Source organism: Pleurodeles waltl, chromosome 1_1, assembly GCF_031143425.1.
Source record: "Pleurodeles waltl isolate 20211129_DDA chromosome 1_1, aPleWal1.hap1.20221129, whole genome shotgun sequence".
NCBI classification, from domain to species: Eukaryota; Metazoa; Chordata; class Amphibia; order Caudata; family Salamandridae; genus Pleurodeles; species Pleurodeles waltl.
The window spans coordinates 439,898,765-439,913,956 of record NC_090436.1 but is presented as its reverse complement, the minus strand read 5'-3'; the positions used below and the strand labels follow the sequence as shown (position 1 = coordinate 439,913,956).

Here is a 15,192-nt window from a genome sequence, read left to right as displayed (position 1 = left end):
GAAGGGTATGCCCAGACGTGGGTCCCGTGCTTCCCATGCCACTGGACTCAAGCTAGCCTGGCTGATGAGGGGTGAAACCCCGAAACCGGTCCCAGGATGCTTGTTTCCGGTCCAGTGAGGACCTGGCTTGGCAGTTCGGTCTGAACTGTTCCCATGAGGAACAGGGTCAAGACTGATTTGCATATGGCTGGGTCCAAACTGGGGTGGCATGGTGAGCAAAAGAACGATGGATTAAACCCAGATCTATGACTGGGGGTGAGTGTTTGACAATGTTCAGCATTCCGTCCATCACTTGTTGTTTTTGCTTTGTCGCCCTAAGTGGGAAGGGTATGCCCAGACGTGGGTCCCGTGCTTCCCATGCCACTGGATTCAAGCTAGCCTGGCTGATGAGGGGTGAAACCCCGAAACCGGTCCCAGGATGCTTGTTTCCGGTCCAGTGAGGACCTGGCTTGGCAGTTCGGTCTGGACTGTTCCCATGAGGAACAGGGTCAAGACTGATTTGCATATGGCTGGGTCCAAACTGGGGTGGCATGGTGAGCAAAAGAACGATGGATTAAACCCAGATCTATGACTGGGGGTGAGTGTTTGACAATGTTCAGCATTCCGTCCATCACTTGTTGTTTTTGCTTTGTCGCCCTAAGTGGGAAGGGTATGCCCAGACGTGGGTCCCGTGCTTCCCATGCCACTGGACTCAAGCTAGCCTGGCTGATGAGGGGTGAAACCCCGAAACCGGTCCCAGGATGCTTGTTTCCGGTCCAGTGAGGACCTGGCTTGGCAGTTCGGTCTGGACTGTTCCCATGAGGAACAGGGTCAAGACTGATTTGCATATGGCTGGGTCCAAACTGGGGTGGCATGGTGAGCAAAAGAACGATGGATTAAACCCAGATCTATGACTGGGGGTGAGTGTTTGACAATGTTCAGCATTCCGTCCATCACTTGTTGTTTTTGCTTTGTCGCCCTAAGTGGGAAGGGTATGCCCAGACGTGGGTCCCGTGCTTCCCATGCCACTGGATTCAAGCTAGCCTGGCTGATGAGGGGTGAAACCCCGAAACCGGTCCCAGGATGCTTGTTTCCGGTCCAGTGAGGACCTGGCTTGGCAGTTCGGTCTGGACTGTTCCCATGAGGAACAGGGTCAAGACTGATTTGCATATGGCTGGGTCCAAACTGGGGTGGCATGGTGAGCAAAACGATGGATTAAACCCAGATCTATGACTGGGGGTGAGTGTTTGACAATGTTCAGCATTCCGTCCATCACTTGTTGTTTTTGCTTTGTCGCCCTAAGTGGGAAGGGTATGCCCAGACGTGGGTCCCGTGCTTCCCATGCCACTGGACTCAAGCTAGCCTGGCTGATGAGGGGTGAAACCCCGAAACCGGTCCCAGGATGCTTGTTTCCGGTCCAGTGAGGACCTGGCTTGGCAGTTCGGTCTGAACTGTTCCCATGAGGAACAGGGTCAAGACTGATTTGCATATGGCTGGGTCCAAACTGGGGTGGCATGGTGAGCAAAAGAACGATGGATTAAACCCAGATCTATGACTGGGGGTGAGTGTTTGACAATGTTCAGCATTCCGTCCATCACTTGTTGTTTTTGCTTTGTCGCCCTAAGTGGGAAGGGTATGCCCAGACGTGGGTCCCGTGCTTCCCATGCCACTGGATTCAAGCTAGCCTGGCTGATGAGGGGTGAAACCCCGAAACCGGTCCCAGGATGCTTGTTTCCGGTCCAGTGAGGACCTGGCTTGGCAGTTCGGTCTGGACTGTTCCCATGAGGAACAGGGTCAAGACTGATTTGCATATGGCTGGGTCCAAACTGGGGTGGCATGGTGAGCAAAAGAACGATGGATTAAACCCAGATCTATGACTGGGGGTGAGTGTTTGACAATGTTCAGCATTCGGTCCATCACTTGTTGTTTTTGCTTTGTCGCCCTAAGTGGGAAGGGTATGCCCAGACGTGGGTCCCGTGCTTCCCATGCCACTGGACTCAAGCTAGCCTGGCTGATGAGGGGTGAAACCCCGAAACCGGTCCCAGGATGCTTGTTTCCGGTCCAGTGAGGACCTGGCTTGGCAGTTCGGTCTGGACTGTTCCCATGAGGAACAGGGTCAAGACTGATTTGCATATGGCTGGGTCCAAACTGGGGTGGCATGGTGAGCAAAAGAACGATGGATTAAACCCAGATCTATGACTGGGGGTGAGTGTTTGACAATGTTCAGCATTCCGTCCATCACTTGTTGTTTTTGCTTTGTCGCCCTAAGTGGGAAGGGTATGCCCAGACGTGGGTCCCGTGCTTCCCATGCCACTGGATTCAAGCTAGCCTGGCTGATGAGGGGTGAAACCCCGAAACCGGTCCCAGGATGCTTGTTTCCGGTCCAGTGAGGACCTGGCTTGGCAGTTCGGTCTGGACTGTTCCCATGAGGAACAGGGTCAAGACTGATTTGCATATGGCTGGGTCCAAACTGGGGTGGCATGGTGAGCAAAAGAACGATGGATTAAACCCAGATCTATGACTGGGGGTGAGTGTTTGACAATGTTCAGCATTCCGTCCATCACTTGTTGTTTTTGCTTTGTCGCCCTAAGTGGGAAGGGTATGCCCAGACGTGGGTCCCGTGCTTCCCATGCCACTGGATTCAAGCTAGCCTGGCTGATGAGGGGTGAAACCCTGAAACCGGTCCCAGGATGCTTGTTTCCGGTCCAGTGAAGACCTGGTTTGGCAGTTCGGTCTGGACTGTTCCCATGAGGAACAGGGTCAAGACTGATTTGCATATGGCTGGGTCCAAACTGGGGTGGCATGGTGAGCAAAAGAACGATGGATTAAACCCAGATCTATGACTGGGGGTGAGTGTTTGACAATGTTTAGCATTCCGTCCATCACTTGTTGTTTTTGGTTGGTGAAGTACTTCTGAGGCAATTGTGGAATTTATGGATGGGCTACTTTGTAGAGAAGGTATTCTAAAAGTTATTGTGTCAGATAATGGGACCCAGTTCATTAGAAGACAGATGGAACAGTTTTTCTCTACATGTGGCATACAACACAAAATAATATCAGTATTCCACCCAGAGGTTACGGGCATGTAGAAAGATTTAATAGAGTTATTTAAGAGTCTATCCAGTTGGCTATAAAAGAGGAACTTAATTGGAGGAAAGCTTTGCAGGCCACATTGTAAACATATAGCATCACACCTAATTCTGTGTCATCAGTGTCTCTTTTTGAATTACTGAGACGGAGGAAAACTGTGTGCAAGTTAGTGCCAGGGTGGTTGAAGAACAAGAGTAACAGTAACACTGAGGTGGATTACAACAGGATTAGGAAAGCTTTGGATGACTATAAGGGGCATATGAAAAAAAGGATGGATGAGAAAAGAGGTACACCCAGTAAACTGTCGGTAGAAATTGGTAACTTTGTAAGAGTGAAATGTTGTATAGATGCCAGGCAAGGAACATCTAAATGGTCTGATCCTGTGACGTTAATAAGATGTTTCAGGAATGCTGCGAGAGTGCAGGATGGACCTGGATGGAATTTATCTAGAGTATTTTTGTGTAACAATTGCACCCAGCATGAAGAGGTGTTCGAAAATAAGTTTTATCATAAAGAGGGGGGAATGGTCTTGGATGACAGGAATGTGTTCTTGGTTGTTCCAATTGATTCTGATGCAAGAGTAGTCAGAGGAGATTATTGTTCTACGGAACACAAAGCAGTGAGGAAGAGCGTTCGCACTCGATGTATGTCTGCAAAGTTCAAGGATTATTTGTTAAAAGTTCAAGGAGTATTTGTTATGATAATCTATGAAGATTCTATTTAAATGTATTATGTTATCTTAATGATACTTATGAAAGGAAGAAAAAAAAGTGTATTTGAGAGCTTATGATTTAATTTGCTATGTTTTCACTTAATACTTCTATGTAGTTTATGTTTTGGTTATGGTTATTGTTATTGTTATTCAGTTTTAACAACAGTTTGGAATGTCATGTAAAAAAAAAAATATATATATATATATATATATATGGAAAATGTCACTTACCCAGTGTACATCTATTCGTGGAATGTTCCGCTGAAGATTCACATGCTATGCATGCGTCTGCCATCTAGTGTTGGGCTCGTAGTGTTACAAGTTGTTTTTCTTCGAAGAAGTGTTTTCGAGTCACAGGATCGAGTGACTCCTCCTCTTCGGCTCGATTGCACATGGGCATCGACTCCATGTTAGATTGTTTTCCCGCAGAGGGTAAGGTAGGAGTGATAGAGTATAAAGAAAAGAGATGTCCATGCAAATAGAATATATATATATATATATATATATATATATATATATATACATATATATATATATATATATATATATATATATATATGGAAAATGTCACTTACCCAGTGTATATCTGTTCGTGGCATGAGACACTGCAGATTCACATGCTGTGCATTATCCTGCCATCTAGTGTTGGGCTCGGAGTGTTACAAGTTGTTTTTCTTCGAAGAAGTCTTTTCGAGTCACGAGACCGAGGGACTCCTCCCTTTCGGCTCCATTGTGCATGGGCATCGACTCCATCTTAGATTGTTTTCCCCCGCAGAGGGTGAGGTAGGAGTTGTAAATGTGCCCATGCAATGGAGTAAGTATGTATGTACATAATGTGTATTAAAATAGTATTTATTTACAAATTTACAATTTTCATTCAACTTATAACAGCTACAGGCTCCCGGGGAGGTGGGAGGGCGCATGTGAATCTGCAGCGTCTCATGCCACGAACAGATGTACACTAGGTAAGTGACATTTTCCGTTCGATGGCATGTGTAGCTGCAGATACACATGCTGTGCATAGACTAGTAAGCAGTAATCTCCCCAAAAGCGGTGGCTTAGCCTGTAGGAGTTGAAGTTGTTTGAAATAATGTTCGTAATACAGCCTGTCCTACTGTGGCTTTTTGTGTTGTTAACACATCTACACACTAATGTTTTGTGAATGTATGAGGCGTAGACCATGTGGCTGCCTTACAAATTTCTGTCATAGGTATATTTCCTAGAAAAGCCATTGTGGCGCCTTTTTTCTTAGTGGAATGCGCTCTGGGTGTAATAGGTAGATCTCTTTTTGCTTTAATATAGCAAGTTTGGATACATTTCACTATCCATCTGGCAATGCCTTGTTTGGATATAGGATTTACTGCATGAGGTTTTTGGAAGGCTACAAACAATTGTTTTGTTTTGCGAAACTGTTTTGTTCTGTCAATGTAATACATTAGTGCTCTTTTAATGTCTAATGTATGTAAGGCTCTTTCGGCTACTGAGTCTGGTTGTGGAAAGAAGACTGGGAGTTCCACTGTTTGGTTTAGGTGGAATGGTGATATAACTTTTGGTAAGAATTTGGGATTTGTACGGAGAACCACTTTATGTTTATGTATTTGTATAAAGGGTTCTTGTATAGTGAATGCTTGTATCTCACTTACTCTCCTAAGAGATGTAATAGCTATTAGGAAGGCTACCTTCCAAGTTAAGTATTGCATTTCACAAGAATGCATGGGTTCAAATGGTGGTCCCATGAGTCGTGTTAATAGAATATTAAGGTTCCACGAAGGTACTGGTGGTGTTTTCGGGGGTATGATTCTTTTTAATCCCTCCATAAATGCTTTGATGACTGGGATTCTAAAAAGCGATGTTGAATGTCTAATGTGCAGATAGGCAGATATTGCTGTGAGATGTATTTTAATAGAAGAGAATGCTAGTTTAGACTTTTGTAAGTGTAATAAGTAACTTACAATGTCCTTTGCGGAAGCATGTAGTGGTTGAATTTGACTATTGTGGCAGTAGTAAACAAACCTTTTCCATTTGTTTGCATAACAATGTCTTGTAGTAGGTTTCCTAGCTTGTTTAATGACCTCCATACATTCTTGTGTAAGGTCTAAGTGCCCAAATTCTAAGACTTCAGGAGCCAGATTGCTAGATTGAGCGATGATGGATTCGGGTGTCTGATCTGTTGTTTGTGTTGAGCTAACAGATCTGGCCTGTTTGGTAATTTGACGTGAGGTACTACTGATAGGTCCAGCAGTGTTGTGTACCACGGGTGGCGAGCCCAGGTTGGTGCTATGAGTATTAGTTTGAGTTTGTTTTGACTCAGTTTGTTTACCAGATAAGGAATGAGTGGGAGAGGGGAAAAGCGTATGCAAATATCCCTGACCAACTGATCCATAATGCATTGCCCTTGGACTGAGGGCGTGGGTAACTGGACGCGAAGTTTTAGCATTTTGCGTTTTGTTTTGTTGCGAATAGGTCTATTTTTGGTGTTCCCCAGCGTCAAAAGTAATCTTGTAGGATCTGGGGATGAATTTCCCATTCGTGTGTTTGTTGGTGATCTCGACTGAGATTGTCGGCTAACTGGTTTTGAATGCCTGGGATGTATTGTGCTATTAGGCAAATTTTCTGTGCTAAGAGACACAGTTGTGACGAGTGTGTCCCTCCTTGTTTGTTGAGGTAATACATTGTTGTCATGCTGTTTGTTTTGACAAGAATGTGTTTGTGGGCTATCAGTGGTTGAAATGCTTTCAATGCTAGAAACACTGCCAACAGTTCTAGATGATTTATGTGCAGTTGTTTTTGTTGAATGTCCCATTGTCCCTGTATACTGTGCTGGTTGAGGTGTGCTCCCCACCCCATCATGGAAGCATCTGTTGTGATCACGTATTGAGGCACTGGGTCTTGGAATGGCCACCCTTGGTTTAAATTTATAGGGTTCCACCACTGAAGCGAGAAGTGTGTCTGGCGGTCTATCAACACTAGATCTTGGAGTTGACCCTGTGCTTGTGTCCATTGTCTTGCTAGGCACTGTTGTAAGGGCTGCATGTGTAGTCTTGCGTTTGGGACAATGGCTATGCATGAAGACATCATGCCTAGAAGTTTCATTACAAACTTCACCTGGTAGTGTTGGTTTGGCTGCATGTTTAATATTATATTCTGGAACGCTTGTACCCTTTGTGGACTTGGAGTGGCAATCGCCTTTTGCGTGTTGAGTGTTGCTCCCAAGTATTGTTGTATTTGGGATGGTTGTAGATTAGATTTTTGGTAGTTTATAGAAACCCCTTTTTTGTGTAGAGTTTCTATAACGTATTGTGTGTGAAGAAGACACTGTTGCTGAGTGCTGGTTTTTATTAACCAATCGTCTAAGTATGGGAATACGTGCATGTGCTGTCTCCTTGTACGAGCGGCTACTACTGCAAGGCATTTTGTGAATACCCTTGGGGCTGTTGTTATCCCGAATGATAACACCTTGAATTGGTAATGCACACCCTGGATTACAAACCGTAAGTATTTCCTGTGAGAAGGATGTATGGGTATGTGGAAATATGCATCCTTGAGATCTAACTTTGACATGTAGTTCTGTTTTTTGAGTAAGGGAATCACGTCTTGAAGTATTACCTTGTAGAAGTGATCTGATTTGATGTAGAGATTCAGCGTTCTGAGGTCTAATATGGGTCTCAACGTTTTGTCTTTCTTTGGAATTAGGACATACAGGGAGTAGACACCTGTTCCTTTTTGATGGTTGGGTACTAGTTCTATTGCTTGTTTTTGTAACAATGCTTGGACTTCTAGCTGTAACAGGTCTAAGTGTTGTTTGGACATATTGTGTGCTCTTGGGGGCACATCTGGTGGGAAATTTATGAATTCTAGGCAATAACCATGTTGGATAAGGGCTAGGACCCATGCGTCCGTAGTTATGTTTGTCTAGTTTTTGTAGTATGCAGTAAGTCTCCCCCCCACTGGTGTTAAGTGTTAAGTGTTGGGGGTTTGTGACAATGAAGTCACTATTTGGCTTGAGTTGTTTTAGGGCTTTGGAATTTCCCCCTTGCTTTTGGGAATTGACCACCCCTGCATGATCCTCAAAACCCTCCTCTCTGGTACTGCCCCTGATAGGTGGGTCTGGCTTGTGAGGTGGAAGGCTCTGGGGTTTGGGTATGAAACCCCCCTCTAAACTGTGGTCTTCTAAAAGTGCCTCTGCTTTGTGGGGAGTAGAGCGCGCCCATGGCATTGGCCGTGTCTGTGTCCTTCTTTAGTTTCTCGATTGCCGTGTCCACCTCCGGTCCAAACAATTGTTCCTGGTTAAACAGCATATTTAACACAGCTTGCTGGATTTCCGGTTTAAAATCTGAGCTCCGTAACCATGCATGCCTGCGAATGGTTACCGCAGTGTTCACTCTCCGTGCTGCTGTGTCTGCCGAGTCCAGTGCAGACCTTATTTGGTTGTTGGAAATTGCTTGTCCTTCCTCAACAACCTGTTGGGCACGTTTCTGGTGTTCCTTGGGCAAGTGCTGTATTATATGTTGCAACTCGTCCCAGTGTGCCCTGTCGTAGCGAGCCAGTAGAGCCTGTGAATTGGCCATCCGCCATTGATTGGCTGCCTGTGCTGCCACCCGTTTGCCTGCAGCATCGAACTTCCGACTTTCCTTTTCAGGCAGTGGTGCGTCTCCTGATGATTGGGAGTTTGCCCTCTTTCTGGCCGCGCCCACGACCACCGAATCTGGTGTCAGTTGCTGTGTTATAAACACAGGGTCCGTTGGGGGAGGTTTATATTTTTCTCCACCCTAGGCGTGATAGCTCTGCCTTTCACTGGGTCCTGGAACACCTGTTTGGCGTGCTTGAGCATGCCTGGGAGCATTGGCAAACTTTGATAAGAGCTGTGGGTGGATGCCAAGGTGTTAAATAAGAAGTCATCTTCTATTGGCTCCGCATGCATTGCTACATTGTGGAAAGTAGCTGCCCTTGATAACACCTGCATATATGCAGTGCTGTCCTCTGGAGGTGACGGCCTTGCCGGGTAACAATTGGGACTGTTGTCAGAGACCGGTGCATCATATAAGTCCCATGCATCCGGGTCATCCTGTGTCATCCCCGTGTGTGTTGGTGACTGCATTGGGGGTGTTATTACCGGGGACCGCTGTGGTGAATGCAGTGGAGAAGGCTGTGGCGAAAACCTTGGTGGTGGTGTTTTGTCTCTTGCCAACTTTGGCTGCATTTCCGACTCCTGAAATGCTAGCTTTCTTTTTATTTTAATAGGAGGAAGAGTTTGTATTTTACCAGTCTCTTTCTGGATGTGCAGCCTCCTTTGAGTATGGTCTGGTTCTCCCATACTTAATTCCTGCTCAAATCTGTGCTCTTGCATTTGGCTGGAAAGTCTGTGCTCTTCTGTGTAGGAGCCTATTTTCGGCTCTGAGGCTGCCTTTTTCGACACCGAAGGTTTCGGAACAGTCTTTTTCAGTTCTGAGGAAACCTTTTTCATCTTGGGTGTGTCGCACTCTCGGTGCCGAGATGGTTCGGAGCCGGTATCTCGACCGGAGTCGGATGTCTTCGGCTGTTGTGAGGCCTTTTTCGGTGCCGATGGTTGGTCACCGTGTTTTCGGGTTAAGCCATGGCCTGTTGGCGGTGGCATCCCCTTGGCCTTTATGATTTTGGAGTGAGTCTACTCAGAGTTTTTTGTTGTGCCGTCGGTAGCTCACTTTCGGAGTCGTCCGAGTCCGATTCTTGAATGGAGATTCTTTCCTCCTCATCGACGTCGATCTGTTCGGCCGGGGTAGACGCCATTTGAAGTCTTCTGGCTCTTCGATCGCGTAGGGTCTTTTTCGATCGAAATGCCTGACAGGCCTCACAAGTATCCTCCCTGTGTTTCGGTGATAGACACAGATTACAGACCAAGTGTTGGTCTGTATAAGGATACTTGACGTGGCAATTCGGGCAGAAGTGGAAGGGGGCCCGGTCCATGAGTTTCGACGATGGACGTGGTGGGGCCGAGCAGGCCCCGCTGAAGAGTGGAAGCCCCGATGGGCCGCCGGAGCGCTTCTTCTATCAATGTCGATGTCCTAACACTAAACCAGTACCGAGCGCGAACAATAGAGTCGATTTTTCGATGATTAGCTAACTTTCCCGATTCGAAATACGGAGCGAAGAGGAACACGTCCGAACCCGATGGCGGAAAGAAAACAATCTAAGATGGAGTCGACGCCCATGTGCAATGGAGCCGAAAGGGAGGAGTCCCTCGGTCTCGTGACTCGAAAAGACTTCTTCGAAGAAAAAAAAAACTTGTAACACTCCGAGCCCAACACTAGATGGCAGACGTATGCATAGCATGTGTATCTGCAGCTACACATGCCATCAAACTTATATATATGTATATCAGGGAGGTGTTTGGATTCTGGAGTTTGAGCTTGTGCAGAGGATGCGACAGAGAAGACGGTTGGCGGGGGACGGAAAAGGATGGTTCTGAGCAGCGTTGTGAGGCTTCTGTTATAATTGTCTCATTTTGAAATAAACTTCATAACTCATGATCACACAGCAATCTGTCTGGTTGATCATGTATATTTACTGCCTCTTAACTTAGTCCAGTAACTGTTGCAAAAATAAGTTAGCACAGTATTTTCAGTTTTTATATACATTTTTTGTTTTCCGAAAGATGGTCCTAAAAATAAGCCCAATATGATTGAAAACTATGGCACCATATTACACTTCTGTCAAATACCTAAAATCAAGTCAGGCCACGCCAAACTACACAGATTAAAATAAGAACAGCACATTCAGTAATAAACTTTGGAGATTGGAGACAAACAAGCAACCCATGGTTCATCAAATAAAGAAAGCCTGCTGTTAGTTGTGAATTATTTCTATTAGCAGTCAGATAAATGTGTACATAGATCCCATAATAAATGTAGCACCCCAAGAAACAAAGTCTTACAATTCGGCGCCACACACCACAGTTCACTTTAAAAGTTGAAAGAAAATAAAATGGCCCATTACTTTTTGTACAATATGGCACCCTGAAAAATATTAAGCACCAGCTTCATGCACCACGTGAAAAGCATGAAACAGAATGGCAAGGCAGAACTGGGACAGGGAAAGGAACAGAAGCCAGGTCAAAAGAGATGGCTGGCAGCACTATGTGGTAAATTCCGAGGCAAAAAGCTAACTAGCATTTTTTTAAAAAAAGTCCGCCATCACAGCTTTTCTTTTGAAGCAGCCTTAGTGTCCTTCAAAAATAACCATACAAAATCATAACTTTTAACATCCCTCTCAACTTCGAGAAAGGGCAGATACGTACTGATAAGTCAATACCAGGCCAAAGATAAATACCTCAATGCCTGACGCTCCTTCCTCTGTATGGCAAATAATATAATACAAATTGAAGTAAACTCCTAAGTTTATTTGGAGAGCAAGCGTTACTGTCTTCCTCAGCACCAGTACTCCCCCGTGTCCCACATTCCAGGTTACCACCATGACAACTCGTCACTATGCCAACCAACAATGCCCAATACCACACACCTCCCTCCTTTTCACACACAAAATATTAAAAAACAAAATATGGATAATAAACACTTGAAGAAATAAATAATACTAATAGAAACTCATCTCATTTAGAATACAATCTTAAAGCATCAAAACTTAGATAATGATACATAGTTGACAGAAATAAATTTAATGAAATCTACACATTAACACTACAAGGGTTCATGGCTTGAACAGCGAGAATGACACCTTAAACAGCAAAAGGGAATAACACATAAGTTAGATAATAATTGCATCAAAAGTGAACAAAGTGAGAATAATGTCAGTTAAAATAGCAAAGGGGAATAACACATAAGGCAGACCATAATAGCATCAAAAGTGAACAACCCATCACCCACCATAAAATATTTCAGTTTTACAGAAAGTGTAACTGCTTTTCTAGATTGAGTGATAGTAGACCTTCGAACAGTATTAGCAAAACCATCCAAAGACTTACTTGATTCCGCGGCAGACTCCACAGGAACCATATTATGAGGATTCACATCTGCCCGACTGTCATAGGACGGTTATTGCACTTCACCATTGTTTTTTCACTTCACCATTGTTTACATCACACGGTTAGAGGCATGCACTCTGTCCTGCCATTATCTTCCACAAGAGGATACATCATATTTTCCTCCTCCCACAACCATGACCTAGCACAATGATATTCTTGGGCAGTCCTCTACAATGCAGAACTGGACTCAGAATATCTATACCCAAGACATCCCAGGAATAAGCAGGGATTTCAGTGAGACCCAATGGAGGCCTGAACACTACTTAAGATGTATCAACATTAGCACAATGTTCACATGTCCTCACAAATTTCTCCATATACAAATCAACCCCTGGCCACCAATACGAAGCTTTAAGATTTTGGTTGGATTTAACAATGCCTAGGTGCCGTTCATGCATTATTCACACTTTTGAGGCATTAATACAACCCCCCTCCCCCACAAAAAAAGTAAGGACCCCAGACTTGAAATAGGCAATTCCTCCTCTAGTTCCCAAAACTTCCTGCACTCTTCTCCCAGTCCGTACTTGCCAGATCAATCTTGTAAAACATGCTCCATTCCAGTTCCCAAAACCTTGTCTTCCTCAGAACCAGAGAACCACTCATCTTCCAAAATGGCAGCAGTTTCACAGTCCATACTGGCAACAATATAATCATCCTATTCATTTAGACTTTGTCCTCAAATTTGTAACTGAGATCTACTCAAATAATTTACCACTTTATTCTTGTGAATAAACGGCTAACGGCTTATGATGTGAGTCTACAATGGAATTCAAACCTCAAAGGTACTGTCTCAATTTCTGTCGTCCACACACCTGCTAACATCTCTTTCTCTACAACTGAGAATTTCTTCTCTGATGGCAAATGAGAACGCAAAGCAAATGACAGTGCATTCAACACCATTACTAGAAACTTGTGACAAAACAGCACCTAAGCCTTTTTCACTAGCGTCAGTGGTCAATACAGTATGAGCACCCGAATCGTATCCTTCAAAAGGAATAGGTGTGCAAATATTCTTGATATTTTTTAATTCATTTTGTAAATCCTTATTCCTCTCAACTCCTTGAGGTACCTTCAACAACTATCTCAAATTGAAAGTCTATTCAGCAAAGTTCGTCACAAATTTAGAATAAAATTCTGACAAACCTAAGAAAGATCCAAAATCACCTTTACAAGTGTGAGCAGGTGCATCTTTGATCGACTCAACAATCTCCCTCTTAGGAAAAATCCCCATTTCACTAACTTCATGACCTAAAAAAGTCACTGACTGCCTGTACAACTTATATTTCCTTAATTCCTCTGTTACCCTTAAGTCAACAACCTTCCCAATACCATTTGTAACCTAGAATTGTGTTCTTCCCTACTCCTTCGCATTATAAAAACGTCATCTTGGAAATAAAACTCTCCAGTAAGTTCCCCTAACAACTTATGCATCAACCTCTGAAACACAGCTGCAGCTGACTCTAACCAGAATGGCATACAAATACATCCATAGCACCCAAAAGAAGTGATAAAGCTGTAAGACATTTACTATCTGGATGAGGGATTATCTGATTATAAATTGATAGAAAATCGATTTGGGAAAACCATTTGACCCCCTTGACCCTACAACCACCAGCCAACAACTCATTAACCTTTAGGCACAGAAAAGTTGTCATCAACAATGTTCTTGTTCAAATCATGTAGGTCAGACCACACCTTTATCATCCCTTTGGCTTTCCTAGCCACCACTAAAACTGAAAGCCACTCTCCACACTCAATAAATTCAATGATACCTTTCCTTTCCAACACCCCTAGTACTTTTGCAACATCATCCTTAACACTCAAAGGAACATTTCTAACTTTGTGGCTAACTGGAATGGCCCATCACTAAGTATAAGCTTGTGTACAAACCTCTTCAAGTTCACTAACTGTTCCAGAAAATACACCAGGAAATTCCTTCCTTAGTTCCACCAATAAAACCAGCTCTGACTCCTCCATCAATAGCACCTGATCCTTATTATTTGGATTAAGCGTGATACTTAAGGCTCTTTCATCAATCCACCCAAAAATAGAAAGTCCTACTTCAGTCACATACAGCTTGCCAATAAAAGTTCTGCCTCAAAAGCCAGAATTCTGTCTACCAACATGTGAATCTTTTCTCCTGTGAACATCACTGGATGTATGTCAATTTTCTCCAAACTGCTGCTCAACACATTCATAACTTTCTCGCCTGAATATCAGTCTTAAAGTGCCACCATGACTGTGCCAATGACCCTATCATCCTGGGAATTTGCCATCACTTTAGAGCACATTCCCTTTACCAATGGCTCTAGGAATCTGGATTCCACCACAACAGAGGCCTTTTTCCAGATTCTTCAGGAAGTCAATTGCCACCATCGTGCCTATCGGCCCCTCTTCCAGATCACCACTAGAGAGGTGTGTTTGCTCACCTACATCAGTCCTTTTTCTGATGCTGAGGTCTAAAAAAAGAGTCATTTTTATCTCTTTGTCTGTACTTCTCCACCATGACAAGTGTCAAGCTGGGATGACCTGCTGTCCCAGCGTTGCTGGATTATAATTATGGCACCTCTCATGAAGTGTCCCCAATCACACTCCTTCCCTTAACTCAAAGGCGTAATCATATTGCATAGTCCAACACTAGCCTAGGTTAAGCTAGTGGCCTTCTGGGATAGTTCACCACACACTTGTCTAAAGCTCAGCACCAACACCTGAGATTATACATGCATTTTAATTGGCTGAGTTAATGGTGCTGAGACGTCACATCTCTCTATGCCATCTTGCTGCTCACTATCTCAACGGAGGTGGATCTCTCTCACTGCCAGATATTTAGCCACATCAGGCACTGTTGTGGTTCACGCAGATTTTAATAATGCACCATGACTTCTCCAAGGATCAAAAGTGGCTCCCTGAGTGCCTTACGATTCATGTCATGGCAATCCTCGCATGTCCTGGCATCATGATCACGCTCCAGAACCAAAGGCAAACCAAGGCAGGTGGTGCATGGTTTAAAATCTGCCTTTCTCGTGGACTTCCTTCACACCAGGAGACAAAGTCTCAAAAGATCTTTGACAAAAGGTCAAAAAGGGGTCAAATAGGGACTGTGAGTAGCTCTCTTCAGAACCGCGCTGACTGGTATGAAAAGAAAAGAAATGACATCAGTGCGCCTGAGTGGTGCCTATATAGTCACTGCAAATGTCACATCCAGTGCAGCTAAGGCTGATGACGCCAAGCAAGGCTGAATGACGCCACCTACTGGCACACAGGGGTACAGCTCATGAAAAATCTTCCAGATCCAGTCTGATGCCTGGGGATAATTGTAAGGTAAGGAATCACAGCTAGAAGTCTCTATCAGATACCTGATGTTAAGTATCCCTTTAAGTGAGACAGAAACTTGCAT

At 44.3% G+C, this 15,192-nt stretch overlaps 1 protein-coding gene across 1 annotated transcript in view; it reads right to left on the bottom strand.

The window, feature by feature from the left end:
- Positions 1 to 15,192, bottom strand: part of RAD17 (RAD17 checkpoint clamp loader component) — a 278,159-nt gene that overhangs the window by 16,346 nt on the left and 246,621 nt on the right. The gene's annotated exons all lie outside the window — the stretch shown is intronic.